Source organism: Oncorhynchus keta, chromosome 36 (genome assembly GCF_023373465.1).
Source record: "Oncorhynchus keta strain PuntledgeMale-10-30-2019 chromosome 36, Oket_V2, whole genome shotgun sequence".
Classification (NCBI taxonomy): Eukaryota; Metazoa; Chordata; class Actinopteri; order Salmoniformes; family Salmonidae; genus Oncorhynchus; species Oncorhynchus keta.
This window is the reverse complement of record NC_068456.1, coordinates 28,165,153-28,190,193: the sequence shown is the minus strand read 5'-3', so window position 1 is coordinate 28,190,193 and position 25,041 is coordinate 28,165,153. Positions and strand designations below refer to the sequence as shown.

Genomic DNA, 25,041 nt, shown 5'->3' with positions numbered 1-25,041 from the left:
TCATAATAATGGATGGATTGGAGTGAATGGAATGGTATCAAACACATTTAAACCAAGTGTTTGATGTGTTTGAGACCATTCAATTCATTCCGTTCCAGCCATTACTATGAGCCTGTCTTCCCCATGTAGTGTTACTACTAGGTGTCACTACTAGCTGTTACTACTAGCTGTTACTACTATGTGTTACTACTAGCTGTTACTACTATGTGTTACTACTAGCTGTTACTACTATGTGTTACTACTATGTGTTACTACTAGCTGTTACTACTATGTGTTACTACTATGTGTTACTACTAGCTGTTACTATTAGGTGTCACTACTAGCTGTTACTACTAGCTGTTACTACTGCTGCTGTTACTGCTAGCTGTTACTACTAGCTGTTACTACTGCTGCTGTTACTACTAGCTGTTACTACTATGTGTTAATACTAGCTGTTACTATTAGGTGTCACTCCTAGCTGTTATTACTGCTGCGGTTACTGCTAGCTGTTACTACTGATGCTGTTACTGTTAGCTGTTACTACTAGCTGTTCCTGCTAGCTGTTACTACTAGCTGTTACTACTAGCTGTTACTATTCAGTGTTACTACTAGCTGTTACTACTAGCTGTTACTATTAGTTGTTACTACTAGCTGTTACTGCTAGCGGTTACTATTAGGTGTTACTACTACTAGCTGTTACTACTAAGTGTTACTACTAGCTGTTACTATTCAGTGTTACTACTAGCTGTTACTACTAGCTGTTACTGCTAGCTGTTACTGCTAGCTGTTACTACTAGCTGTTACTATTAGGTGTTACTACTAGCTGTTACTACTGCTGCTGTTACTACTAGCTGTTACTACTATGTGTTAATACTAGCTGTTACTATTAGGTGTCACTCCTAGCTGTTATTACTGCTGCGGTTACTGCTAGCTGTTACTACTGATGCTGTTACTGTTAGCTGTTACTATTAGGTGTCACTCCTAGCTGTTATTACTGCTGCGGTTACTGCTAGCTGTTACTACTGATGCTGTTACTGTTAGCTGTTACTACTAGCTGTTCCTGCTAGCTGTTACTACTAGCTGTTACTACTAGCTGTTACTATTCAGTGTTACTACTAGCTGTTACTACTAGCTGTTACTACTAGCTGTTACTATTAGTTGTTACTACTAGCTGTTACTGCTAGCTGTTACTATTAGGTGTTACTACTACTAGCTGTTACTATTCAGTGTTACTACTAGCTGTTACTACTAGCTGTTACTGCTAGCTGTTACTGCTAGCTGTTACTACTAGCTGTTACTATTAGGTGTTACTACTAGCTGTTACTATTCAGTGTTACTACTAGCTGTTACTGCTAGCTGTTACTATTAGGTGTTTACTACTAGCTGTTACTACTAGCTGTTACTACTAGCTGTTACTATTAGCTGTTACTACTAGCTGTTACTATTAGCTGTTACTACTAGCTGTTACTATTAGCTGTTACTACTAGCTGTTACTATTAGCTGTTACTACTAGCTGTTACTATTAGCTGTTACTACTGCTGCCGTTACTACTAGCTGTTACTACAAGCTGTTACTACTAGCTGTTACTACTAGCTGTTACTGCTAGCTGTTACTACTAGCTGTTACTACTAGCTGTTACTACTAGCTGTTACTACTAGCTGTTACTACTAATGATTCAAGCAAAGCATTGTCAGTGCTTTAAAAAACACATAGCAGGTCTACATATCTTACAACATTCTAAACTCAGCAAAAAAAGAAAGGTCCTCTCACTGTCAACTGTCTTAATGTCCAGCAAACTTAACATGTGTAAATATTTGTATGAGCATAACAAGATTCAACAACTGAGACATAAACTGAACAAGTTCCACAGACATGTGACAAACAGAAATGTAATAATGTGTCTGAACAAAGGGGGGGGAGTCAAAAAGTCAAAAGTAACAGTCAGTATCTGGTGTGGCCACCAGCTGCGTTAAGTACTGCAGTGCATCTCCTCCTCATGGACTGCACCAGATTTGCCAGTTCTTGCTGCGAGATGTTACCCCACTCTTCCACCAAGAAACCTGCAAGTTCCCTGGACATTTATGGGGGGAATGGCCTTAGCCCTCACCCTCCGATCCAACAGTTCCCAGACGTGCTCAATGGGATTGAGATCCGGGCACTTCGCTAACCATGGCAGGACACTGACATTCCTGTCTTGCAGGAAATCACACACAGAACGAGCAGTATGGCTGGTGGCATTGTCATGCTCGAGGGTCATGTCGGGATGAGCCTGCAGGAAGGGTACCACATGAGGTAGGAGGATGTCTTCCTTGTAACTCACAGCGTTGAGATTGCCTGCAATGACACCAAGCTCAGTCCGATGATGCTGTGACACACCGCCCCAGACCATGATGGACTCTCCACCTCCAAATTGATCCCGCTCCAGAGTACAGGCCTCGGTGTAACGCTCATTCCTTTGACTATAAACGCTAATTCAACCATCACCCATGATGAGACAAAACCGCAACTCTTCAGCAAAGAACACTTTTTGCCAGTCCTGTCTGGTCCAGCGACGGTGGGTTTGTGCCCATAAGCGATGTTGTTGCAGGTGATGTCTGGTGAGGACCTGCATTACAACAGGCCTACAAGTCCTCAGTCCAGCCTCTCTTAGCCTATTGTGGACAGTCTGACCACTGATGGAGGAATTGTGCGTTCCTGGTGTAACTCGGGCTGTTATTGTTGCCATCCTGTACCTGTCCCGCAGGTGTTATGTTCGCATGTACCGATCCTGTGCATGTTTTATTACACGTGGTCTGCCACTGCAAGGATGATCAGCTGTCCGTCCTGTCTCCCTGTAGCGCTGTCTTAAGACGTCTCACAGTACGGATATTGCAATTTATTGCCCTGGCCACACCTGCAGTCCTCATGCCTCCTTGCAGCATGCCTAAGGCACGTTCACACAGATGAGCAGGGACCCCGGGGATCTTTCTCTTGGTGTTTTTCAGAGTCAGTAGAAAGGCCTCTTTAGTGTCTTAAGTTTTCATAACTGTAACCTTAATTTCCTACCGTCTAAGCGTCTTAACGACCGTTCCACAGGTGCATGTTCATTAATTGTTTATGGTTCATTGAACAAGCATGGGAAACAGTGTTTAAACCCTTTACAATGAAGATGTGAAGTTATTTGGATTTTTACGAATTTTCTTTGAAAGACGGGGTCCTGAAAAAGGGCTGTTTCTTTTTTTGCTGAGTTTATTATTGTTGAAATTAATTGACCATAGAAATGCAAAATTCCACAGTACTGTGCAGACCACTAAACCCTAAGCAAATTACAACAAGTTAATAGTGTGTTTTTATGATTTGACATTACTATGCAATTGCTGTTGAACAGAAAAAATATTACTTTCAAATCTACCATTTTGACATGCCATTATAAGGCTACAGATGTTTGATCTAAATTTGAGCCTGTTTGCTACAGCAGGTAAATAATCCTGCAGCAAAAGGAAATGTGAATTATTATGTGGAGTATAATTAATGGACATTTTTGTAGGGGTTGATCAAGTCAGAAATGTCAAAGTGTACATTTTATTTTATTTTTACCTATAAATACACTACAAGTTGTACATTTCCCGCATTGCAGGAAAGTTGTCCTGCTACAGGGTGAACAATTTAAGATCCTACATCTGTACATGTTTGACAGTTGGGACGGTGATACTGGCCTTTCATTACCTGGGTGTGGAGGCTGGATTATCAAGACTAGTCTGCCCAGTGACATTCAGCTATTTACACTCACTCACTCACTCACTCACTCACTCACTCACCACTCACTCACCACTCACCACCACTCACTCACCCAACCCGCTCGCTCGCTCGCTCACACACACACACACACACACACACACACACACACACACACACACACACACACACACACACACACACACACACACACACACACACACACACACACACACACACACACACACACACACACACACACACACAGACGTAACAGAACACTGACCTACATTCCAAACGATGTTTAAAAATCTCTGTCCAACATAATCCCATCCCTCTTCCTCTCTCTCCCACACACAAACACACACACATACAGAAATGTAACTGTACTCACACTCCAAGACCAGCCTATTGATCCTACTCCACAGACCAGTCAGACCAGCCTATTGATCCTACTCCACAGACCAGTCAGACCAGCCTATTGATCCTACTCCACAGACCAGTCAGACCAGCCTATTGATCCGACTCCACAGACCAGTCAGACCAGCCTATTGATCCTACTCCACAGACCAGTCAGACCAGCCTATTGATCCTACTCCACAAACCAGTCAGACCAGCCTATTGATCATACTCCAGACCAGTCAGACCAGCCTATTGATCCTACTCCACAGACCAGTCAGACCAGCCTATTGATCCTACTCCACAAACCAGTCAGACCAGCCTATTGATCCTACTCCACAGACCAGTCAGACCAGTCTATTGATCCTACTCCACAGACCAGTCAGACCAGCCTATTGATCCTACTCCACAAACCAGTCAGACCAGCCTATTGATCCTACTCCACAGACCAGTCAGACCAGCCTATTGATCCTACTCCACAGACCAGTCAGACCAGCCTATTGATCCTACTCCACAGACCAGTCAGACCAGCCTATTGATCCTACTCCACAGACCAGTCAGACCAGCCTATTGATCCTACTCCACAAACCAGTCAGACCAGCCTATTGATCATACTCCACAGACCAGTCAGACCAGCCTATTGATCCTACTCCACAGACCAGTCAGACCAGCCTATTGATCCTACTCCACAAACCAGTCAGACCAGCCTATTGATCCTACTCCACAGACCAGTCAGACCAGCCTATTGATCCTACTCCACAGACCAGTCAGACCAGCCTATTGATCCTACTCCACAGACCAGTCAGACCAGCCTATTGATCCTACTCCACAGACCAGTCAGACCAGCCTATTGATCCTACTCCACAGACCAGTCAGACCAGCCTATTGATCCTACTCCACAAACCAGTCAGACCAGCATATTGATCCTAGACCAGTCAGACCAGCCTATTGATCCTATAATAATATAATAATAATATATGCCATTTAGCTGACGCTTTTATCCAAAGCGACTTACAGTCATGTGTGCATACATTCTACGCATACCCTGGCGTGCGCCATGCCTACCACTCCACAGACCAGTCAGACCAGCCTATTGATCCTACTCCACAGACCAGTCAGACCAGCCTATTGATCCTACTCCACAAACCAGTCAGACCAGCCTATTGATCCTACTCCAGTCAGACCAGCCTATTGATCCTAGACCAGTCAGACCAGCCTATTGATCCTACTCCACAGACCAGTCAGACCAGCCTATTGATCCTAGACCAGTCAGACCAGCATATTGATCCTACTCCACAGACCAGTCAGACCAGCCTATTGATCCTACTCCACAGACCAGTCAGACCAGCCTATTGATCCTACTCCACAGACCAGTCAGACCAGCCTATTGATCCTACTCCACAGACCAGTCAGACCAGCCTATTGATCCTACTCCACAGACCAGTCAGACCAGCCTATTGATCCTACTCCACAGACCAGTCAGACCAGCCTATTGATCCTACTCCACAGACCAGTCAGACCAGCCTATTGATCCTACTCCACAGACCAGTCAGACCAGCATATTGATCCTACTCCACAGACCAGTCAGACCAGCCTATTGATCCTACTCCACAGACCAGTCAGACCAGCCTATTGATCCTACTCCACAGACCAGTCAGACCAGCCTATTGATCCTACTCCACAGACCAGTCAGACCAGCCTATTGATCCTACTCCACAGACCAGTCAGACCAGCCTATTGATCCTACTCCACAGACCAGTCAGACCAGCCTATTGATCCTACTCCACAGACCAGTCAGACCAGCCTATTGATCCTACTCCACAGACCAGTCAGACCAGCATATTGGCACTGTGTATTCAGAGAACGAAGAGCGGTTTGAAGCTGTTGGATTTTCTTTCATTTACTCACACAGGCACAAATACAGTGCCTACGGAAAGTATTCAGACCCCATGACCTTTTACACATTTTTTACGTTACAGCATATTCTAAAATCTACACACAATACCCCATAATGATATAGACAAAACAGGTTTTAGATTTTTTTGCAAAAAACAGAAACACCCTTATTTACATAGGTATTCAGACCGTTGGCTATGAGACTCACAATTGAGCTCCTGTTTTCGTTTTTTTGTAAACATTTTTATTACCTTTATTTAACGAGGCAAGTCAGTTAAGAACAAATTCTTATTTTCAATGATGGCCTAGGAACAGTGGGTTAACTGCCTTGTTCAGGGGCAGAACAACAGATTTTTACCTTGTCAGCTCGGGTATTCGATCTTGCAACCTTTCTGTTACTAGTTCAATGATCTAACCACTAGGCTACCTGCCGCCCCTAGGATACACACATCCCATTGACCATCCTTGAGAAGTTTCCACAACTTGATTTTAGTCCACCTGTGGTAAATTCAATTGATTGGACAGGATTTCTATATAAGGTCTCACAGCTGACAGTGCATGTCAGAGCAAAAACCAAGCCAATGAGGCCTTTATGGTAGAGTAGCCAGACGGAAGCCTCCCCTCAGTAAAAAGGCACATGACAAACCGCTTGGAGTTTGCCAAAAGGCACCTAAAGGACTCAAACCATGAGAAACAAGATTCTCTGGTCTGATGAAACCAAGATTGAACACTTTGGCCTAAATGCCAAGCGTCACGTCTAGAGGAAACCTGGCACCATCCCTACGGTGAAGCATGGTGGTGGCAGCATCATGCTGTGGGGATGTTAATTTGGACTGGACACTAGAAAAGTCCAGAAACATCTTTTTAATCACGTTCCTGGTATCTCATGTGAGCTGCATTGCAATTCCGTTTTCTGTATTGTTAGCTGCTAAAGTGCACCAGTGTAAAAGGCCCTTAGTTGACTCTAAAATCTTGTTTTCTATACCCATTTGAAGAGAAACAAGTTATTGATGTGTTTGATAAGATTACAGATTCTCTCAGGGGACCCCAAGTTTGGGAACCACTATACTACTAACCTTCTCTCTCTGCTTGGTTCCTCTCTCAGATGCCGTGTGTTTCCTCAGCCTCCTGCATTGCAGCCTGCCTCGGCCTCACACTGTCTGCCACACCACTATCTGTCTCACTACTCTCTGTAAAGCAGTTTTAAAAATAGATATTTTATATACATGACAATAATATTAAATTGTCTTTATATTTAAATTGTCTTTGTATTTCACTCAATTTGAAGTCCCACTGGCTGTCCCAACACATATTGACATGAAAGTGCATTCTAACAGTGTAAAAGGCCTCTGTTGACTCTAAAATGTTGTTTTCTATACCCATTTAAAGAGAAACAAGTTATTAATATGTTCAATAAGATTGAGGATTCTCTCTGGGGACCCTATTTCAATTTCAGGGGACCTCACAAGGGTCCCCGACCCCAAGTTTGGGAACCACTGTACTACTAACCTTTTTGATTGGTTTCTCTCTCTTTATAAAGCAAAGTTATTTTGTTATGGGAACTTATAGTAGCCCATCTTTTGTTAAGATTATAGCTAGTTTAATTCATTTCAGTCAACTGCTCCTGCTGAGGTCAGGATCCATTTAACTTCAGCTTCTAACTTCATCCTACTAGCCAGCAAGTTAGCATGCGAACATAACGAGCATACCTAAATCATGATTCCACTCGTTCGCAGAGAGGCAGGGGCGATTAGAACTCAGATCAAGAATATTAGTGTTCTGAGTGTTGATCAACACTGGGAACGCAATAATAAGTGGGTAAACCGTCATGAACAAAATAAAAAGGTGAGTAAACGGTGCTTACCATCCACTACATTCCTGCCTGCACTGCTCTGTTGTCTCACCCAGAACTTAAGAGTCACTACTACTCATCAGTAAACTAATCTTGCCAGATAAAGAGCGACCAATGCCCCCTCTTGCCTCCAGAGTCCCAGTCCTGCTCCACTGCCCCCTTTAGCCTCCAGAGTCCCAGTCCTGCTCCACTGCCCCCTTTAGCCTCCAGAGTCCCAGTCCTGCTCCACTGCCCCCTTAGAGTCCCAGTCCTGCCTCCAGTCCCAGTCCTGCTCCATTGCCCCCTCTAGCCTCCAGTCCCAGTCCTGCTCCACTGCCCCCCCTAAGCCTCCAGTCCCAGTACTGTTCCCTCTAGCCTCCACAGGCCCAGTCCTGCTCCCTCTAGCCTCCAGAGGCCCAGTCCTGCTCCCTCTAGCCTCCAGAGGCCCAGTCCTGTTCCCTCTAGCCTCCAGAGGCCCAGTCCTGTTCCCTCTAGTCTTCAGAGGCCCAGTCCTGCTCCCTCTAGCCTCCAGAGGCCCAGTCCTGCTCCCTCTAGCCTCCAGAGGCCCAGTCCTGTTCCCTCTAGGCTTCAGAGGCCTTGCTCCCTCGAGCCTCCAGAGGCCCCGTCCTGTTCCCTCTAGTCTCCAGAGGCCCAGTCCTGTTCCCTCTAGTCTTCAGAGGCCCAGTCCTGTTCCCTCTAGTCTTCAGAGGCCCAGTCCTGTTCCCTCTAGCCTCCAGAGGCCCAGTCCTGTTCCCTCTAGTCTCCAGAGGCCCAGTTCTGTTCCCTCTAGCCTTCAGAGGCCCAGTCCTGTTCCCTCTAGCCTCCAGAGTGCCAGTCCTGCTCCACTGCCCCCTCTAGCCTCCAGTCCCAGTCCTGTTCCCTCTAGTCTTCAGAGGCCCCGTCCTGTTCCCTCTAGCCTCCAGAGTCCCAGTCCTGCTCCACTGCCCCCCTAGCCTCCAGTCCCAGTCCTGCTCCACTGTTCCCTCTAGCCTCCAGAGGCACAGTCCTGCTCCCTCTAGCCTCCAGAGGCCCAGTCCTGCTCCCTCTAGTCTTCAGAGGCCCAGTCCTGTTCCCTCTAGATTCCAGAGGCCCAGTCCTGTTCCGTCTAGCCTCCAGAGGCCCAGTCCTGTACCCTCTAGACTTCAGAGGCCCAGACCTGTTCCCTCTAGCCTCCAGAGGCCCAGTCCTGTTCCCTCTAGCCTCCAGAGTCCCAGTCCTGTTCCCTCTAGTCTTCAGATGCCCAGTCCTGTTCCCGCTAGCCTCCAGAGTCCCAGTCCTGCTCCACTGTCCCCTCTAGCCTCCAGTCCCAGTCCTGCTCCACTGCCCCCTCTAGCCTCCAGTCCCAGTCCTGCTCCACTGTCCCCTCTAGCCTCCAGTCCCAGTCCTGCTCCACTGTCCCCTCTAGCCTCCAGTCCCAGTCCTGCTCCACTGTCCCCTCTAGCCTCCAGTCCCAGTCCTGCTCCACTGCCCCCTCTAGCCTCCAGTCCCAGTCCTGCTCCACTGTCTCCTCTAGCCTCCCAGTCCCAGTCCTGCTCCACTGTCCCCTCTAGCCTCCAGTCCCAGTCCTGCTCCACTGCCCCCTCTAGCCTCCAGTCCCAGTCCTGCTCCACTGTCCCCTCTAGCCTCCAGTCCCAGTCCTGCTCCACTGTCCCCTCTAGCCTCCAGTCCCAGCCCTGCTCCACTGGCCCCTCTAGCCTCCAGAGGCCTAGTCCTGTTCTCTCTAGCCTCCAGAGGCCCAGTCCTGCTCCCTTTAGCCTCCAGAGGCCCAGTCCTGTTCCCTCTAGTCTTCAGAGGCCCAGTCCTGTTCCCTCTAGCCTCCAGAGGCCCAGTCCTGTTCCCTCTAGTCTTCAGATGCCCAGTCCTGTTCCCGCTAGCCTCCAGAGTCCCAGTCCTGCTCCACTGTCCCCTCTAGCCTCCAGTCCCAGTCCTGCTCCACTGTCCCCTCTAGCCTCCAGTCCCAGTCCTGCTCCACTGCCCCCTCTAGCCTCCAGTCCTGCTCCACTGTCCCCTCTAGCCTCCAGTCCCAGTCCTGCTCCACTGTCCCATCTAGCCTCCAGTCCCAGCCCTGCTCCACTGGCCCCTCTAGCCTCCAGAGGCCTAGTCCTGTTCTCTCTAGCCTCCAGAGGCCCAGTCCTGCTCCCTTTAGCCTCCAGAGGCCCAGTCCTGTTCCCTCTAGTCTTCAGAGGCCCAGTCCTGTTCCCTCTAGCCTCCAGAGGCCCAGTCCTGTTCCCTCTAGTGTTCAGAGGCCCAGTCCTGCTCCCTCTAGCCTCCAGAGACCCAGTCCTGCTCCCTCTAGTCTTCAGAGGCCTTGCTCCCTCTAGCCTCCAGAGGCCCAGTCCTGTTCCCTCTAGTCTTCAGAGGCCTTGCCCCCTCTAGCCTCCAGAAACCCCGTCCTGTTCCCTCTAGTCTTCAGAGGCCCAGTCCTGTACCCTCTAGTCTTCAGAGGCCCAGTCCTGTTCCCTCTAGCCTCCAGAGGCCCAGTCCTGTACCCTCTAGACTTCAGAGGCCCAGACCTGTTCCCTCTAGCCTCCATAAGCCCAGTTCTGTCCCCTCTACTCTCCAGAGGCCCAGTCCTGTTCCCTCTAGCCTCCAGAGGCCCAGTCCTGTTCCCTCTAGTCTTCAGATGCCCAGTCCTGTTCCCGCTAGCCTCCAGAGTCCCAGTCCTGCTCCACTGTCCCCTCTAGCCTCCAGTCCCAGTCCTGCTCCACTGCCCCCTCTAGCCTCCAGTCCTAGTCCTGCTCCACTGTCCCCTCTAGCCTCCAGTCCCAGTCCTGCTCTACTGCCCCCTCTAGCCTCCAGTCCCAGTCCTGCTCCACTGTCCCCTCTAGCCTCCAGTCCCAGTCCAGCTCCACTGTCCCCTCTAGCCTCCAGTCCCAGCCCTGCTCCACTGGCCCCTCTAGCCTCCAGAGGCCTAGTCCTGTTCCCTCTAGCCTCCAGAGGCCCAGTCCTGCTCCCTTTAGCCTCCAGAGGCCCAGTCCTGCTCCCTCTAGTCTTCAGAGGCCCAGTCCTGTTCCCTCTAGCTTCCAGAGGCCCAGTCCTGTTCCCTCTAGCCTCCAGGGGCCCAGTCCTGTTCCCTCTAGTGTTCAGAGGCCCAGTCCTGCTCTCTCTAGCCTCCAGAGACCCAGTCCTGCTCCCTTTAGCCTCCAGAGGCCCAGTCCTGTTCCCTCTAGTCTTCAGAGGCCTTGCTCCGTCTAGCCTCCAGAGGCCCAGTCCTGTTCCCTCTAGTCTTCAGAGGCCCAGTCCTGTTCCCTCTAGCCTCCAGAGGCCCAGTCCTGTTCCCTCTAGCCTCCAGAGGCCTAGTCCTGTTCCCTCTAGCCTCCAGAGGCCCAGTCCTGTTCCCTCTAGTCTTCAGAGGCCCAGTCCTGTTCCCTCTAGTCTTCAGAGGCCCAGTCCTGTTCCCTCTAGCCTCCAATGGCCCAGTCATGCTCCATCTAGCCTCCAGAGGCCCAGTCCGGTTCCCTCTATTCTTCAGAGGCCCAGTCCTGCTCCCTCTAGTCTTCATAGGCCCAGTCCTGTTCCCTCTAGCCTCCAGAGGCCCAGTCCTGTTCACTCTAGCCTCCAGAGGCCCAGTCCTGTTCCCTCTAGGCTCCAGAGGCCCCGTCCTGTTCCCTCTAGTCTTCAGAGGCATTGATCCCTCTAGCCTCCAGAGGCCCAGTCCTATTCCCTCTAGTCTTCAGAGGCCTTGCTCCCTCTAGCCTCCAGAGGCCCAGTCCTGTTCCCTCTAGCCTTCAGAGGCCTAGTCCTGTTCCCTCTAGCCTCCAGAGGCCCAGTCCTGTTCCCTCTAGTCTTCAGAGGCCCAGTCCTGTTCCCTCTAGTCTTCAGAGGCCCAGTCCTGTTCCCTCTAGCCTCCAATGGCCCAGTCATGCTCCATCTAGCCTCCAGAGGCCCAGTCCTGTTCCCTCTATTCTTCAGAGGCCCAGTCCTGCTCCCTCTCGTCTTCATAGGCCCAGTCCTGTTCCCTCTAGCCTCCAGAGGCCCAGTCCTGTTCCCTCTAGTCTTCAGAGGCCCAGTCCTGTTCCCTCTAGTCTTCAGAGGCCCAGTCCTGTTCCCTCTAGCCTCCAGAGGCCCAGTCCTGTTCCCTCTAGGCTCCAGAGGCCCCGTCCTGTTACCTCTAGTCTTCAGAGGCCTTGCTCCCTCTAGCCTCCAAAGGCCCAGTCCTGTTCCCTCTAGTCTTCAGAGGCCTTGCTCCCTCTAGCCTCCAGAGGCCCCGTCCTGTTCCCTCTAGTCTTCAGAGACCCAGTCCTGTTCCATCTAGCCTCCAGAGGCCTAGTCCTGTTCCATCTAGCCTCCAGAGGCCCCTTCCTGTTCCCTCTAGTCTTCAGAGGCCCAGTCCTGTTCCCTCTAGTCTTCAGAGGCCTTGCTCCCTCTAGCCTCCAGAGGCCCAGTCCTGTTCCCTCTAGCCTTCAGAGGCCTTGCTCCCTCTAGCCTCCAGAGGCCCAGTCCTGTTCCCTCTAGTCTTCAGAGGCCTTGCTCCCTCTAGCCTCCAGAGTCCCAGTCCTGCTCCACTGCCCCCCTAGCCTCCAGTCCCAGTCCTGCTCCACTGTTCCCTCTAGCCTCCAGAGGCACAGTCCTGCTCCCTCTAGCCTCCAGAGGCCCAGTCCTGCTCCCTCTAGTCTTCAGAGGCCCAGTCCTGTTCCCTCTAGATTCCAGAGGCCCAGTCCTGTTCCGTCTAGCCTCCAGAGGCCCAGTCCTGTACCCTCTAGACTTCAGAGGCCCAGACCTGTTCCCTCTAGCCTCCATAAGCCCAGTTCTGTTCCCTCTACTCTCCAGAGGCCCAGTCCTGTTCCCTCTAGCCTCCAGAGGCCCAGTCCTGTTCCCTCTAGTCTTCAGATGCCCAGTCCTGTTCCCGCTAGCCTCCAGAGTCCCAGTCCTGCTCCACTGTCCCCTCTAGCCTCCAGTCCCAGTCCTGCTCCACTGCCCCCTCTAGCCTCCAGTCCCAGTCCTGCTCCACTGTCCCCTCTAGCCTCCTTTCCCAGTCCTGCTCCACTGCCCCCTCTAGCCTCCAGTCCCAGTCCTGCTCCACTGTCCCCTCTAGCCTCCAGTCCCAGTCCAGCTCCACTGTCCCCTCTATTCTCCAATCCCAGCCCAGCTCCACTGGCCCCTCTAGCCTCCAGAGGCCTAGTCCTGTTCCCTCTAGCCTCCAGAGGCCCAGTCCTGCTCCCTTTAGCCTCCAGAGGCCCAGTCCTGCTCCCTCTAGTCTTCAGAGGCCCAGTCCTGTTCCCTCTAGCTTCCAGAGGCCCAGTCCTGTTCCCTCTAGCCTCCAGGGGCCCAGTCCTGTTCCCTCTAGTGTTCAGAGGCCCAGTCCTGCTCCCTCTAGCCTCCAGAGACCCAGTCCTGCTCCCTTTAGCCTCCAGAGGCCCAGTCCTGTTCCCTCTAGTCTTCAGAGGCCTTGCTCCGTCTAGCCTCCAGAGGCCCTGTCCTGATCCCTCTAGTCTTCAGAGGCCCAGTCCTGGTCCCTCTAGCCTCCAGAGGCCCAGTCCTGTTCCCTCTAGCCTCCAGAGGCCTAGTCCTGTTCCCCTCTAGCCTCCAGAGGCCCAGTCCTGTTCCCTCTAGTCTTCAGAGGCCCAGTCCTGTTCCCTCTAGTCTTCAGAGGCCCAGTCCTGTTCCCTCTAGCCTCCAATGGCCCAGTCATGCTCCATCTAGCCTCCAGAGGCCCAGTCCTGTTCCCTCTAGTCTTCAGAGGCCCAGTCCTGTTCCCTCTAGTCTTCAGAGGCCCAGTCCTGTTCCCTCTAGCCTCCAGAGGCCCAGTCCTGTTCCCTCTAGGCTCCAGAGGCCCCGTCCTGTTCCCTCTAGTCTTCAGAGGCCTTGCTCCCTCTAGCCTCCAGAGGCCCAGTCCTGTTCCCTCTAGTCTTCAGAGGCCTTGCTCCCTCTAGCCTCCAGAGGCCCAGTCCTATTCCCTCTAGTCTTCAGAGGCCTTGCTCCCTCTAGCCTCCAGAGGCCCAGTCCTGTTCCCTCTAGCCTTCAGAGGCCTAGTCCTGTTCCCTCTAGCCTCCAGAGGCCCAGTCCTGTTCCCTCTAGTCTTCAGAGGCCCAGTCCTGTTCCCTCTAGTCTTCAGAGGCCCAGTCCTGTTCCCTCTAGCCTCCAATGGCCCAGTCATGCTCCATCTAGCCTCCAGAGGCCCAGTCCTGTTCCCTCTATTCTTCAGACGCCCAGTCCTGCTCCCTCTAGTCTTCAGAGGCCCAGTCCTGTTCCCTCTAGCTTCCAGAGGCCCAGTCCTGTTCCCTCTAGCCTCCAGGGGCCCAGTCCTGTTCCCTCTAGCCTCCAGAGGCCCAGTCCTATTCCCTCTAGTCTTCAGAGGCCTTGCTCCCTCTAGCCTCCAGAGGCCCAGTCCTGTTCCCTCTAGCCTTCAGAGGCCTAGTCCTGTTCCCTCTAGCCTCCAGAGGCCCAGTCCTGTTCCCTCTAGTCTTCAGAGGCCCAGTCCTGTACCCTCTAGACTTCAGAGGCCCAGACCTGTTCCCTCTAGCCTCCATAAGCCCAGTTCTGTTCCCTCTACTCTCCAGAGGCCCAGTCCTGTTCCCTCTAGCCTCCAGAGGCCCAGTCCTGTTCCCTCTAGTCTTCAGATGCCCAGTCCTGTTCCCGCTAGCCTCCAGAGTCCCAGTCCTGCTCCACTGTCCCCTCTAGCCTCCAGTCCCAGTCCTGCTCCACTGCCCCCTCTAGCCTCCAGTCCCAGTCCTGCTCCACTGTCCCCTCTAGCCTCCTTTCCCAGTCCTGCTCCACTGCCCCCTCTAGCCTCCAGTCCCAGTCCTGCTCCACTGTCCCCTCTAGCCTCCAGTCCCAGTCCAGCTCCACTGTCCCCTCTATTCTCCAGTCCCAGCCCAGCTCCACTGGCCCCTCTAGCCTCCAGAGGCCTAGTCCTGTTCCCTCTAGCCTCCAGAGGCCCAGTCCTGCTCCCTTTAGCCTCCAGAGGCCCAGTCCTGCTCCCTCTAGTCTTCAGAGGCCCAGTCCTGTTCCCTCTAGCTTCCAGAGGCCCAGTCCTGTTCCCTCTAGCCTCCAGGGGCCCAGTCCTGTTCCCTCTAGTGTTCAGAGGCCCAGTCCTGCTCCCTCTAGCCTCCAGAGACCCAGTCCTGCTCCCTTTAGCCTCCAGAGGCCCAGTCCTGTTCCCTCTAGTCTTCAGAGGCCTTGCTCCGTCTAGCCTCCAGAGGCCCAGTCCTGATCCCTCTAGTCTTCAGAGGCCCAGTCCTGGTCCCTCTAGCCTCCAGAGGCCCAGTCCTGTTCCCTCTAGCCTCCAGAGGCCTAGTCCTGTTCCCTCTAGCCTCCAGAGGCCCAGTCCTGTTCCCTCTAGTCTTCAGAGGCCCAGTCCTGTTCCCTCTAGTCTTCAGAGGCCCAGTCCTGTTCCCTCTAGCCTCCAATGGCCCAGTCATGCTCCATCTAGCCTCCAGAGGCCCAGTCCTGTTCCCTCTAGTCTTCAGAGGCCCAGTCCTGTTCCCTCTAGTCTTCAGAGGCCCAGTCCTGTTCCCTCTAGCCTCCAGAGGCCCAGTCCTGTTCCCTCTAGGCTCCAGAGGCCCCGTCCTGTTCCCTCTAGTCTTCAGAGGCCTTGCTCCCTCTAGCCTCCAGAGGCCCAGTCCTGTTCCCTCTAGTCTTCAGAGGCCTTGCTCCCTCTAGCCTCCAGAGGCCCAGTCCTATTCCCTCTAGTCTTCAGAGGCCTTGCTCCCTCTAGCCTCCAGAGGCCCAGTCCTGTTCCCTCTAGCCTTCAGAGGCCTAGTCCTGTTCCCTCTAGCCTCCAGAGGCCCAGTCCTGTTCCCTCTAGTCTTCAGAGGCCCAGTCCTGTTCCCTCTAGTCTTCAGAGGCCCAGTCCTGTTCCCTCTAGCCTCCAATGGCCCAGTCATGCTCCATCTAGCCTCCAGAGGCCCAGTCCTGTTCCCTCTATTCTTCAGACGCCCAGTCCTGCTCCCTCTAGTCTTCAGAGGCCCAGTCCTGTTCCCTCTAGCTTCCAGAGGCCCAGTCCTGTTCCCTCTAGCCTCCAGGGGCCCAGTCTTGTTCCCTCTAGTGTTCAGAGGCCCAGTCCTGCTCCCTCTAGCCTCCAGAGACCCAGTCCTGCTCCCTTTAGCCTCCAGAGGCCCAGTCCTGTTCCCTCTAGTCTTCAGAGGCCTTGCTCCGTCTAGCCTCCAGAGGCCCAGTCCTGATCCCTCTAGTCTTCAGAGGCCCAGTCCTGTTCCCTCTAGCCTCCAGAGGCCCAGTCCTGTTCCCTCTAGCCTCCAGATGCCTAGTCCTGTTCCCTCTAGCCTCCAGAGGCCCAGTCCTGTTCCCTCTAGTCTTCAGAGGCCCAGTCCTGTTCCCTCTAGTCTTCAGAGGCCCAGTCCTGTTCCCTCTAGCCTCCAATGGCCCAGTCATGTTCCATCTAGCCTCCAGAGGCCCAGTCCTGTTCCCACTAGTCTTCAGAGGCCCAGTCCTGTTCCCTCTAGCCTCCAGAGGCCCAGTCCTGTTCCCTCTAGGCTCCAGAGGCCCCGTCCTGTTCCCTCTAGTCTTCAGAGGCCTTGCTCCTCTAGCCTCCAGAGGCCCAGTCCTGTTCCCTCTAGTCTTCAGAGGCCTTGCTCCCTCTAGCCTCCAGAGGCCCAGTCCTATTCCCTCTAGTCTTCAGAGGCCTTGCTCCCTCTAGCCTCCAGAGGCCCAGTCCTGTTCCCTCTAGCCTTCAGAGGCCTAGTCCTGTTCCCTCTAGCCTCCAGAGGCCCAGTCCTGTTCCCTCTAGTCTTCAGAGGCCCAGTCCTGTTCCCTCTAGTCTTCAGAGGCCCAGTCCTGTTCCCTCTAGCCTCCAATGGCCCAGTCATGCTCCATCTAGCCTCCAGAGGCCCAGTCCTGTTCCCTCTATTCTTCAGAGGCCCAGTCCTGCTCCCTCTCGTCTTCATAGGCCCAGTCCTGTTCCCTCTAGTCTTCAGAGGCCCAGTCCTGTTCCCTCTAGCCTCCAATGGCCCAGTCATGCTCCATCTAGCCTCCAGAGGCCCAGTCCTGTTCCCTCTATTCTTCAGACGCCCAGTCCTGCTCCCTCTAGTCTTCAGAGGCCCAGTCCTGTTCCCTCTAGCTTCCAGAGGCCCAGTCCTGTTTCCTCTAGCCTCCAGGGGCCCAGTCTTGTTCCCTCTAGTGTTCAGAGGCCCAGTCCTGCTCCCTCTAGCCTCCAGAGACCCAGTCCTGCTCCCTTTAGCCTCCAGAGGCCCAGTCCTGTTCCCTCTAGTCTTCAGAGGCCTTGCTCCGTCTAGCCTCCAGAGGCCCAGTCCTGATCCCTCTAGTCTTCAGAGGCCCAGTCCTGTTCCCTCTAGCCTCCAGAGGCCCAGTCCTGTTCCCTCTAGCCTCCAGATGCCTAGTCCTGTTCCCTCTAGCCTCCAGAGGCCCAGTCCTGTTCCCTCTAGTCTTCAGAGGCCCAGTCCTGTTCCCTCTAGTCTTCAGAGGCCCAGTCCTGTTCCCTCTAGCCTCCAATGGCCCAGTCATGTTCCATCTAGCCTCCAGAGGCCCAGTCCTGTTCCCACTAGTCTTCAGAGGCCCAGTCCTGTTCCCTCTAGCCTCCAGAGGCCCAGTCCTGTTCCCTCTAGGCTCCAGAGGCCCCGTCCTGTTCCCTCTAGTCTTCAGAGGCCTTGCTCCCTCTAGCCTCCAGAGGCCCAGTCCTGTTCCCTCTAGTCTTCAGAGGCCTTGCTCCCTCTAGCCTCCAGAGGCCCAGTCCTATTCCCTCTAGTCTTCAGAGGCCTTGCTCCCTCTAGCCTCCAGAGGCCCAGTCCTGTTCCCTCTAGCCTTCAGAGGCCTAGTCCTGTTCCCTCTAGCCTCCAGAGGCCCAGTCCTGTTCCCTCTAGTCTTCAGAGGCCCAGTCCTGTTCCCTCTAGTCTTCAGAGGCCCAGTCCTGTTCCCTCTAGCCTCCAATGGCCCAGTCATGCTCCATCTAGCCTCCAGAGGCCCAGTCCTGTTCCCTCTATTCTTCAGACGCCCAGTCCTGCTCCCTCTCGTCTTCATAGGCCCAGTCCTGTTCCCTCTAGCCTCCAGAGGCCCAGTCCTGTTCCCTCTAGCCTCCAGATTCCCAGTCCTGTTCCCTCTAGGCTCCAGAGGCCCCGTCCTGTTCCCTCTAGTCTTCAGAGGCCTTGCTCCCTCTAGCCTCCAAAGGCCCAGTCCTGTTCCCTCTAGTCTTCAGAGGCCTTGCTCCCTCTAGCCTCCAGAGGCCCCGTCCTGTTCCCTCTAGTCTTCAGAGACCCAGTCCTGTTCCATCTAGCCTCCAGAGGCCTAGTCCTGTTCCATCTAGCCTCCAGAGGCCCCGTCCTGTTCCCTCTAGTCTTCAGAGGCCCAGTCCTGTTCCCTCTAGCCTCCAGAGGCCCAGTCCTGTTCCCTCTAGTCTTCAGAGGCCTTGCTCCCTCTAGCCTCCAGAGGCCCAGTCCTGTTCCCTCTAGCCTTCAGAGGCCTAGTCCTGTTCCCTCTAGCCTCCAGAGGCCCAGTCCTGTTCCCTCTAGTCTTCAGAGGCCCCGCCCTGTTCCCTCTAGTCTTCAGAGGCCCAGTCCTGTTCCCTCTAGACTCCAGAGGCCCAGTCCTGTTCCCTCTAGCCTCCAGAGGCCCAGTCCTGTCCACTGACTCCCAGTGATAAATGGAGATAATGGGAAATATACAGTACCAGTCAAAAGTTTGGACACACCTACTCATTCAAGGGTTTTTCTTAATTTTTAAAACTATTTTCTACACTGTAGAATAATAGTGAAGACATCAAAACGATGAAATAACACATATGGAATCATGTAGTAACCAAAAAAGTGTTAATCAAAATATATTTTATATTTGAGATTATTTAAAGTAGCCACCCTTTGCCTTGATGACAGCTTTGCACACTCTTGGTATTCTCTCCACCAGCTTCACCTGGAATGCTTTTCCAACCGTCTTGAAGGAGTTCCCACATATGCTGAGCACTTGTTGGCTGCTTTTCCTTCACTCCAACTAATCCCAAACCATCTCAATTGGGTTGAGTTCGGGTGATTGTGGAGGTTAGGTCATCTGATGCAGCACTCCATCACTCTCCATCTTGGTCAAATAGCCCTTACAGAGCCTGGAGGTGTGTTGTGTCATTGTCCTGTTGAAAAACAACTGATAGTCCCACTATGCACAAACCAGATGGGATGGCGTATCGCTGCAGAATGCTGTGGTATCCATGCTGGTTAAGTGTGTCTTGAATTCTAAATAAATCACTGACAGTGTTACCAGCAAAGCACACCCACACCAACACACCTCCTCCTCCATGCTTCACGGTGGGAAATACACATGCAGAGATCATCCATTCACCTATGCTGCGTCTCACAAAGACATAGCAGTTGGAACCAAACATCTCAAATTTCCACCGGTCTAATGTCCATTGCTCGTATTTTCTTGGCCCAAGCAAGTCTCTTCTTATTATTGGTGTCCCTTAGTAGTGGTTTCTTTGCAGCAACTCCACCATGAAGGAATGATTCACGCAGTCTCCTCTGAACAGTTGATGTTGAGATGTGTCTGTTACTTCAACTTTGTGAAGCATTTATTTGGGCTGCAATTTCTGAGGCTGGTAACCTAATGAACTTATCCTCTGCAATAGAGGTAACTCTGGGTCTTCCTTTCCTGTGGCGGTCCTCACGAGAGCCAGTTTCCTCATGGTTTTTGCGACTTAACTTCTTTGCGACAAAGTTCTTGAAATTTTCCGGATTGACTGGCCTTCATGTCTTAAAGTAATGATAGACTGTAGTTTCTCATTGCTTATTTGTGCTGTTCTTGTCATAATGTGAACTTGGTCTTTTACCAAATAGGGCTATCTTCTGTATACCAACCCTACCTTGTCACAACACAACTGATTGGCTCAAACGCATTAAGGAAAGAAATTCCACAAATGAACTTTAATTGAAATGCATTCCAGGTGACTACCTCATGAAGCTGGTCGAGAGAATGCCCAAAGTGTGCAAAGCTGTCATCAAGGCAAAGGGTAGCAACTTTGAAGAATCTCAAATCTCAAATATATTTTGATTAGTTTACTACTTTTTTGGTTACTACATGATTCCATGTGTTATTTCATTGATGTCTTCACTATTATTCCACAATGTAGAAAATAATACAAATAAAGAAAAACCCTGGAATAAGTAGGTGTGTCCAAACTTTTGACTGGTACTGTATATTCCCTTTCGGTGATTCTTATCAGCACCTCACAGCCCTTTCAAGTTGCACACTCCACTCCCCATCCAACCCTAGACCAGGGGTGTCAAACTCAAATACCCAGTGGGCCAAAATGTAAAACCTGAACAAAGTCACGGGCCAACATTGAACAAATTAACCTTTTAATATGGACCCAAACAAGTTTTGCTTTAACATTGAATATGGAACAAGCATAGCTTATTACCATACAATATATAATTTAATAGTGGAGACATGCAAAATCATATTTCAAATGAAAAAACACATCAATGGCATTCATTTATTGAATAAATAAAATGTAAATAAAAATTGTATGCCTCTTTTCTATTTGCAGCCTTCTGATTTAAATACCAAAATCAACTTTTTCCACTGGCTAATAATTTTACAAATAAAATGATAATAAATCAATCAACCATTCAAGCCCATGCCTTGTAGCAAGAAAAAGTGCATAAAGAAAACGTTAATTATTGCACAATGGTCTAATCTGATGTGCCCAAGCCAGATACCTGGCATCTCTTCTTGGATGCTAGTTCATCAATGTCTGGGCTCAAGCTCTGAGCTGAAGAAATCCTCAGTATCGAGCGAAGATGTTCATCAGTCAGACGTCTCCTGTGAGTTGTTTTGGTCATCTTCATCGAGGAGAAAAGTTGCTCGCATAGATAAGTGCTGCCGAACATGGAGAGCATCTGAGCAGCTTGGGTGCGGAGCTGAGGCATTGTGTCAGGGATGAACCGTGGAAACTGTGCGGCGCCCACAGCATCATAATTTGACTTCAGCGTGTCGTTGCACTGGAGTTCAATCAGCTCCATTTGGATGTTGGTTGGTGCATTTTCCACATCAACTGCGAAGGGATTACTAAGCAGTTCAAACTTGCATTTCTGGGCATCGAAGTCGGCAAATCGCCGGCTAAACTCAGCGGCGAGAACACTGAGTTTTTCAGCAAACTGTGCGCATGGGAACACGGCGGTAGAGATCTGCGCTTTTATGGATTGGTAGCAGGGAAAATGGCAAGGGTTTCCTTGCAGCATCTGATTCTCCCACAGGCACAGTTTAGTTTTGAAGGCCCTCACTGCAGCGTACATGTCTGTGATGATGCGCCCCCGCCCCTGAAGCTGCAGGTTCAGCGCATCGAGATGGCTCGAGATGTCACAGAGAAAGGCCAGCTCGCAACAGGAACTTTTGCTCCCGGAGCTCTGCTGTATCCTTCCCTTTGGTTTCCAGGAATTGACATATTTCCTCACGCAGCTCGAAACATCTGTTCAGTACTTTTCCTCAGCTTAGCCATCTCACCTCTGGGTGATACGGCACGTCTGCGTATTCCGAACCACACTCCTCCAGAAAAGATTTAAACTGGCGGTGATTTAGACCTTTGGCTCTTATAAAGTTAACTACCTGTGTTACTGTGGTCATAACATGTTCCATCTTTAGGGCTTTGGCACACAGTGCTTCCTGATGTATGATGCAGTGGTAAACAGTTAGCTCACCTGCACAGTTCTCTTCCCGCATCTTCTCCCGAACCATGCCCACCAGTCCACTCTTTTTACCGCACATCGCTGGCGCATCTGTCGTTAATCCAACAGCTTTATTTCAGTTACACATTTGGAAACCTCCTCAAAGATTTCCTTTCCTGTGGTTGTGCCATGCATTGATTTGAATCCTAATAGCTCCTCCGTAACACACAGATTTGAGTCCACTCCACGGATGAAGACTGACAGCTGAGCAGTATCAGATGCGTCGCAGCTCTCATCCACAGCGAGGGAGAACGCAACAAAATATTTTCCCTTTTCCATCAGCTGGTCATACAGATTGGTGGCAAGATCACATGTGCGATCAGCTACTGTGTTCCTGCTCAGGCTCACGTTTGAAAATGCTTGTTTTTTCTCTGGGCATACGAGGTCACAAACCTTCATCATGCACTTTTTCATGAACTCTCCCTCATTAAAGGGCCGGGCTGATTTTGCGATCTCTGCTGCCACTATATAACTAGCCTTTACAGCAGCCTCGCTTTGTGATGTGGCTTTTTTAAACATATTCTGTTGTGAAACCAAACTTCTTTTCATCTCCTCTACTTTCTGGCTCCTTTGAGTCATGTCCAGGTCCTTGTATTTGTCATGGTGTTTCGTTTCATAGTGTCGTCTAATGTTGTACTCCTTACTTACAGCCACGTTGACTCCACAAACAAGACAAACAGGTTTGTCTTTTACATATGTAAACAGATATTCTGCCTCCCACTTGTCCAGAAAGCTCCTGTTTTCTGCCTTTCTTTTCGGCATTTTTGGCACGGGTTAGCTCGCTGACAGTTGTAGCGTCTATGTTGCTATGACTACTGTCACAGAGGAGAGAGCGTTTCTGGGTCCTGTCCTGTCCTGATTGGCGCGCGAAAACAGCAGAGCATTATGGGATTCGTAGTATTAGTGGTGAATGCGCTGTATAATACCGGCGGGCCAGCTCTAGTAGTAATTTGGTATTGTCTCGCGGGCCAAATATAATTACCCCGTGGGCCAAATTTGGCCCACGGGTCAGAGTTTGACACCCATGCCTTAGACCCACTCCAATTTGCTTACCGCCCTAATTGGTCCACAAATGACGCAATCGCAATCACACTGCACACTGCCCTAACCTATCTGGACAAGAGGAATACCTACGTAAGAATCCTGTTCATTGACTACAGCTCAGCATTTAACACCATAGTACCCTCCAAACTCGTCATTAAGCTTGAGACCCTGGGTCTCGACCACGCACTGTGCAACTGGGTACTGGACTTTCTGACGGGCCACCCCCCAGGTGGTGAGAGAAGGAAACAACATCTCCACCCCGCTGATCCTCAACACTGGGGCCCCACAAGGGTGCGTTGCCAGCCCTCTCCTGTACTCCCTGTTCACCCACGACTGCGTGGCCATGCACACCTCCAACTCAATCATCAAGTTTGCAGACGACACTACAGTGGTATGCTTGATTACCAACAACGGCGAGACGGCCTACAGGGAGGAGGTGAAGGCCCTCGGAGTGTGGTGTCAGGAAAATAACCTCACACTCAACGTCAACAAAACAAGGGAGATGATCGTGGACTTCAGGAAACAGCAGAGGGCACATCCCCCTATCCACATCGTAGGGACAGTAGAGGAGAAGGTGGAAAGTTTTAAGTTCCTCGGCCTACACATCACGGACAAACTGAAATGGTCCACCCACACAGACAGTGTGGTGAAGAAGGCGCAACAGCGCCTCTTCAACCCCAGGAGGCTGAAGAAATTTGGCTTGTCACCAAAAACACTCACAAACCTTTACTCACAAACCTTTACAGACGCACAATCGAGAGCATCCTCTCCGGCTGTATCACCACCTGGTAAGGCAACTGCTCCGCTCACAACCGCATGGCTCTCCAGAGGGTAGTGAGGTCTGCACAACGCATCACTGGGGGAAAACTACCTGCCCTCCAGGACACCTACAGCACCCGATGTCACAGGAAGGCCAAAAAGATTATCAAGGACAACAACCACCCGAGCCACTGCCTGTTCACCCCGCTATCATCCAGAATGCGAGGTCAGCACAGGTGCATCAAAGCTGGGACCGAGAGACTGAAAAACAGCTTCTATCTCAAGGCCATCAGACTGTTAAACAGCCATCACTAACATTGGGTGGCTGCTGCCAACATACTGACTCAAATCTCTAGCCACTTGAATAATTAAAAATGGGATGTAATAAATGTATCACTAGTCACTTTAAACAATGCCACTTTATATAATGTTTACATACCCTACATTACTCATCTCATATGTATATACTGTACTCTATACCATCTACTGCATCTTGCCTATGCCGTTCGGCCATCGCTAATCCATATATTTATATGTACATATTCTTATTCATTCCTTTACACTTGTGTGTATAATGTAGTTGTTGTGAAATTGTTAGATTACTTGTTAGATATTACTGCATGGTCGGAACTAGAAGCACAAGCATTTCGCTACACTCGCATTAACATCTGCTAACCATGTGTACAGTCGTGGCCAAAAGTTTTGAGAATGACACAAATATTAATTTCAACAAAGTTTGCTGTATTTAGATATTTTTGTCAGATGTTACTATGGAATACTGAAGTATAATTACAATCATTTCATAAGTGTCAAAGGATTTTATTGACAATTACATGAAGTTGATGCAAAGAGTCAATATTTGCAGTGTTGACCCTTCTTTTTCAAGACCTCTGCAATCTGCCCTGGCATGCTGTCAATTAACTTCTGGGCCACATCCTGACTGATGGCAGCCCATTCTTGCATAATCAATGCTTGGAGTTTGTCAGAATTTGTGGGTTTTTGTTTGTCCACCCCCTCTTGAGGATTGACCACAAGATCTCAATGGGATTAAGGTCTGGGGAGTTTCTTGGCCATGGACCCAAAATATTGATGTTTTGTTCCCCGAGCCACTTAGTTATCCCTTTTGCCTTATGGCAAGGTGCTCCATCATGCTGGAAAAGGCATTGTTCGTCACCAAACTGTTCCTGGATGGTTGGGAGAAGTTGCTCTCGGAGGATGTGTTGGTACCATTCTTTATTCATGGCTGTGTTCTGAGGCAAAATTGTGAGTGAGCCCACTCCCTTGGCTGAGAAGCAACCCAACACATGAATTGTCTCAGAATGCTTTACTGTTGGCATGACACAGGACTGATGGTAGCGCTCACCTTGTCTTCCCCGGACAAGCTTTTTTTCGGATGCCCCAAACAATCGGAAAGGGGATTCATCAGAGAAAATGACTTTAACCCAGTCCTTAGCAGTCCAATCCCTGTACCTTTTTCAGAATATCAGTCTGTCCCTGATGCTTTTCCTGGAGAGAAGTGTCTTCTTTGCTGCCCTTCTTGACACCAGGCCAACCTCCAAAAGTCTTTGCCTCACTGTGCGTGCAGATGCAGTCACACCTGCCTGCTGCCATTCCTGAGCAAGCTCTGTACTGGTGGTGCCCCGATCCCACAGCTGAATCAACTTTAGGAGACGGTCCGAGCAGTTGCTGGACTTTCTTGGGCGCCCTGAAGCCTTCTTCACAACAATTGAACCGCTCTCCTTGAAGTTGTTGATGATCCGATAAATTATTGATTTAGGTGCAATCTTACTGGCAACA

The 25,041-nt window shown here is 50.9% G+C and overlaps 1 protein-coding gene across 3 annotated transcripts in view; it reads right to left on the bottom strand.

Annotated features, from left to right (window-relative positions):
- LOC118380482 (methylcytosine dioxygenase tet3-A-like) overlaps window positions 1–25,041 on the bottom strand; it is a 115,416-nt gene that overhangs the window by 84,252 nt on the left and 6,123 nt on the right. Inside the window, exon 1 of one of the 3 annotated variants that reach the window (XM_052498762.1) lies at window positions 7,065–8,072. The exons of the other annotated variants lie outside the window; for them this stretch is intronic. The gene's annotated coding sequence lies outside the window, so the exon portion shown is untranslated. Of the gene's footprint in view, window positions 1–7,064; window positions 8,073–25,041 lie in introns of those variants that run through there. 3 annotated transcript variants of the gene reach the window in all.